We start from the raw sequence: 6103 nt of genomic DNA on the forward strand, positions 1-6103 counted from the left end.
AGTCTAGTAACTATAATTGCCACTATAACTTCTAAATTGATTAGCAAATTATAGCTTCCAAAAGCTGTTGTGGAACTCTGACCCAGTCAGTTACACGTCCTAAGATAAGTGATCGTATAATCCCCTATTCTGCAATACATCATTCGAACATGATAATTGGACATAATTTATCTCAATGCCTAATACTTTGTTTCCCGATTTCTGATTTTAATGACATAGAACTTCTAATCGAACACATCAATCTAGTCCTAGTCGGTCCCGACACTATAAGTCAGCACCAAATCACCAAGGGGCCCAAAAATGTCGCTTTTCCCATTAGGGCAAAACGAACAAATACACTATGACTTATATGCTTGTACCATTTACTCATCAGATCATGCACAACAATACATTATATAACATCAAGTTACTAATGCGTTTACGTATCATCAATGCACAACTGACTTCTAAACCACAACTCATATATCTCCATTTTAAGATTATAAGTTGTTATCATCTCAGAATTACTCGTGATAAATTCCATGAAGTAATTCTCTTAGCGTGGGTTAATCCAATACTTAAATTTCCATTTCAAAGTACACATGAATATTTCAGCAATACCATTGCTATGTCTAAAACCTTTTAGATAATCTACAATCTAATTCATGATATTAATAATTCACTACTTACTTCCAAATGTATGATTGAAAGTGGAGTTTGAATAATCAATTTATTTGCAAAGTAAAACATGCAAAATGAAACACAATAATAGACAATTGACAAAAGGTAGTAAACAAACTCATAAATAATTCTATATTAGTTAATCACCAAAAGTCAGTTACATTTACTTTGTTACAAGTTTCAAAATAACTATCTAACTACTAAAACTAATATCATATTTCATACCAATACCCCTAGCATGTTGAATGTGTTTGACCCTACTTAGACTTTTTGTGAGGGGGTCTGTAAGATTCTCTTTTGATGATAGACTCTTCACTACGAGGTGACCTTCTTCTATTCCATGTTTGATGAAATGGTATTTTCTGTTGATATGTCTTGATCTGCCATGATCTCTTAGTTCCTTTGTCAAGGCAACCGCTCCTATGTTATTACAGAAAATCTCTATTGGCTCCTTGATTGGAACAACTCCAACGTCTCCGATGAAATTATTCAACTGAATTGCTTCCTTTAATGCTTCGTTTGCCGCTATGTACTCTGATTCGCAGGTAGAATCAGTCACCATCTCTTATTTGGAACTTTTCCAGGTTACTGCTCCTCCATTTAAGGTAAACACCCAGCCAGATTGAGAACAGAAGTTGTCTCTGTCTGTTTGAAAGTTGGTGTCACTATATGTTATTACTCTCAATGTATCACTGCTACCAAGTACTAGGAACTAGTCCTTAGTCCTTCGCAGATACTTGAGAATATTCTTAACAGCTATCCAATGTGCTCTACCTAGATTTCCCTGATAACGACTGACCATACTCAAAGAAAAGGCCACATCAGGGCAAGTAAGTGTCATAGCATACATGATAGATCCAATGGCGGAATCATATGGAACTTTACTCGTTTTTGCTATCTTTGCATCAGTACTCGGGCTCTGAGTCTTACTCAGTTTGGTATTACTTTGTATAGGCAGTTCTCATTTCTTGGAATTTTCCATACTAAAACATTTAACACCTTTTCCATGTCTGTACTTTGACGAAGTCCAATTAGTCTTTTACTCATGTCTCTCAAAATTCTTATCCCTAGAATATAAGCAGCCTATCCTAGATCCCTTCATAGCGGAACACTTTCCAAGCCAATAATTAAACTCTTGCAAAGTTGGAATGTCATTTCTTGACATATACACAAGACTCATCTTCACTTCTTGAGAAGCCAAATTCCTTAACCTTCTCATCAAACCAAAGATTCCATCTGCGAGAAGCTTATTTCAGTCCATATATTGATTTCTAAAGCTTACACACTCTATTTGGATTCTTTGCATCTACTAAAGCCTCTGGCTGACTCATATAAACATTCTCAACCAACTTGCCATTAAGGAAAGTGATTTTGACATCCATCTGCCAAACTTCATAGTCATGAAATGCAGCTATGGTGAGCATTATCCTAATAGATTTTATCTTAGCCACTAGTGAGAAGGCCTCATCATAGTCAATCCATGGGTTTTTAGTAAAGCCCTTCGCAACTAGTCGAGCTTTGAAGTTGTGTACTTTTCCATCCATATCGGTCTTCTTCTTGAAGATCCATTTTCACCCAACTGTTTTATGACCTGGTACATTATCAACCAAATTCCAAACTTTGTTTTCATACATGAACTTTATCTTGATGTCCATTGCCTCTTGCCAATTGGTTGCCTCAAGGCCTACCATTGCTTCCTTGTAGTTAGCCGGTTTATCCAAATTTATCAGTGTACTACCACTGATAAACATGTCACCATCTATAATAATATGGAAACCATATAATGCAGGTTACATTCTAACTCAAGTGGAATGCCAAAGAGGTAATGATTCGTCAACTAGTTCAATTGGAATTTCTTCCTCTAGTTGAACACTAGCATCTTTAGAGGTTCCTTCATTGTTTGTTTCTTGAATCTCTTCAATATCAATGGTACTCCCACTTTCCTCTTTGCATATGAGCTCTCTCTCTCTCTCTCTCTCTCTCTCTCTCTCTTTGTGTAAATACTTCCCTTCATGCTACAAAGACCATGTTCTCACTAGTTCTGTAGAACAAATATCCAAAGGAATTCGGTGGGTAGCCGATGAAAATACATCTCTCACTTTGAGGTTCAAGCTTGTCGTGAGTGTCTTTTCTAACAAAAACTTCACAAACCCAAACCTTGATATGTTCTAACAAGCGAACCTTCTTTTTCCACATCTCATGAGGTGTTTTAGCAACCTTCTTAGTTGGGACAACATTAAGAATGTGAGTGGCAGTCTCTAAGGCATACCCCTAGAATGAAATTGGAAGAGAAGCACAACTCATCATGGAACAAACTATGCCCAACAAGGTTCGATTATGCCTCTCATCCACACCATTAAGTTGTGTTTTCCTAGGAGGAGTCAATTGTGAAACTATTCTACATTCCTTGAGATAGTCGTGGAACTCGATACTAAGATACTCACCACCTATATTAGATTAAATCATCTTTATCTTCCTGCCCAATTGATTCTCGACTTCAGCTTTAAACTCCTTGAACTTTTCAAACTTTTCTGACTTATGCTTGGTTAAGTAGATTTAGCCATATCTATTATAATCATTTATAAAAATCACATAGAATCAATTATGATCCCTTATGGTGGATCAGAAGGTCCCATACACATCTGTGTGTATGAGGTCCAACAAACCTTCACCTCTTTCACGTGAACCAGTGAAATGTCATTTTGTCATCTTACCTGAAAGTCAAGATTCGCATTCATCATATGACCTTAGGTCAAATGATTCCAACACTCCATCATTTTTGAGTTGGGCGATGTGAATGTATCCGAGATGACAATGCCACAAGCACGCTTTGTCTATACCATTATACAAATCAATTTAAAATACACTATTGCCTAAATTGTCTACACAAATCACAGTTTCATACACACCATCACAAGGAAAAGCTTCAAAATAAAAAAAATACCATTTTTATAAGTAGAAATAGAACCATTCTCATCATTAAAAGAATATCTAAAACCTTTTTTTAAATAATGCATGAAAGGAAATAATGTTTCGTGTCATTTCTAATGAGTAGCAAGAATTTAATAAATTTAAACTAACTCCATCACTAGGCACTAGACTATAAACTCTAATCTTGGTGACAGGTGAAGATCGCCTATTCCTCATGATTAATTTCATTCTACCATACTCCATATCCCCACTTCTTCTTAGCCCCTGCAAACTTAGAACAAATGTGAATACTGTTGGATTTTGAGCAATCTAACACTTCCTAAGTGTGCATGCAACCCTAATAAACCTTGGATCTATGTTTGTCTAAATACATGCAAAATAATAATTTTCCAAGGTTTATAACCTATCTAACATGGCATGGGGAACATTTCAACATAAAAGAGTTAGAAGAGATTACATACCTTTTGGTGAGTTTGGTTCTAAGGAGTTTGAGGGCCAAGCACCAATAGTGTGAATGCCTAAAATGGAATCACAAACACCACAAACTCTTAGAAAACTTTGAGAGAGTATACACCTTGTATAAAATCGGCCACACACATGCACACACACACTAGTTCACTAGTTTTCTCTTAGGCTCCATTTCATGCTCCATAAGCATGCTTATATAGTGTGCATGGTTAGGGTGAAACCCTAATAACCCATGTCTTTTCCTTTTCCAAGGATCCATGGGTTAAAAGCTCCATGGATCATCCATGGACTTCCACATAAGCCTAGCCCATTAACAAATGAGTATTAGCCCACACTATATAAAACAAATAGCCCATAATTTAATTAGTATTCCTTTTAATCTCTAAATTAATTCATAATTAATTTAAGACTAAAACTAATTAAATAACGTAACTTCATATTAATATATTATAACTCATAATATATTAATAAACATATGTGTATAACTCTCATAAAATTATCCATAATAGTTTGGATGAGATGCAACCCAAATGGACCATGCCGATCGGGTCAAGTATATACCAAATAAGTTATAGACTTAGACACCTTATCCAACAGACTCCCACTTGGATAAGTCTAATAACTATATTTGCCTATAACTTCAGGAACCAACCAACAATCGTAGCTCTCGAAAACTCCCTCGAACAATGAAGACTCTGTCGAACTATGAAGCGCCATTTTAGATAAGTGATCACATAATCCTCTGTTCTCATGATATCAGCCGGACAAACACATGGAACTATGTCTTGCTTATTGTCTAGCAGTTGTTTCTCGATTTTCCGATTTGTTTGACGAAGAACTTCACTGAACACATCGGTTTAGTTCTGACCAGGCCTGGTACATGGGTCAACACAAAATCATCGAGGGGCCCAGATATTGCTTCTATTTCTAGAAGGAATAGATAAACTTCGACTGATATGCTTGTTCTACTACTTATTGAATTGTACACAAAGGCACGTTTTATAACATCAAGTTACTGATGTGTTTACGTGCAATCAATGCACAACCAACTCATAGGTAACAACTCATATCTCTAGGTTTAAAGATTTATATGATGTTATCGTCTCACGATCACTCGAGATAAATTCCATGAAGTGATACAAGTGAGCGTGGGTTTATACCAATACTCATAACTTATGAGTACTCATGAATGTTGCAGCAACCATTGCCATGTCTAAACACCTTTAAGGCATCTGCAAACCCAATTCATGACAATCTTGATTCATACCTACTTCCGACGTATGATCGATTGTGGAGGTTTGAATAAATTAATTATTCTGGAAGTCAAAACATGCAAAACTGAAACAATAGTAAATAATTGACAATGATAGTAACACTTTACTCATAAATAAATCACAAATTTTATTCATCATCAAACGTCGATTACATTTTACAAGTTTCAGGAAAACTATCTAATCTGTAAAACTAATATCGTCCCTCAGCCCGATGCGTCTCACATGCTGAAAATGCTTAACCCTCGTCAGTCCCTTCGTAAGGGGATCTGCAGGATTCTCATCCGACGATATTCTCCTTGTCACAAGGAGTCCTTCTTCAATCTTGTGTCTTATGAAGTGATATTTTCTGTCAATGTGTCGGGATCTGCCATGATCTCTTGGTTCCTTGGCTAAGGTAACCGCACTATTGTTGTCACAGAAAATCTCTATAGGTTCCTTAATAGCTGGTACAACTCCAAGGTCTCCGATGAAGTTCTTTATCCATATCGCCTCCTTCGCTGCTTCACTCGCTGCTATATACTCTGATTCACAAGTCGAATCAGCCACCGTCTCCTGCTTGGAACTCTTCCAAGAAATTTCCCCTCCATTTAAGGTAAAGATCCAGCCCGACTGAGAGTGGAAATTATCCCTATCAGTCTGAAAACCAGCATCACTATACCCTAATATTCTCAAGTCATCACTGCCACCAAGGGTAAGGATCCAATCCTTAGTCCTCCGCAGGTACTTGAGAATGTTCTTTACCGCGGTCCAATGAGCCTTTCCAGGGTTCC

The sequence above is a fragment of the Lactuca saligna genome, chromosome 8 (assembly GCF_052625555.1).
Source record: "Lactuca saligna cultivar CGN05327 chromosome 8, ASM5262555v1, whole genome shotgun sequence".
NCBI classification, from domain to species: domain Eukaryota; kingdom Viridiplantae; phylum Streptophyta; class Magnoliopsida; order Asterales; family Asteraceae; genus Lactuca; species Lactuca saligna.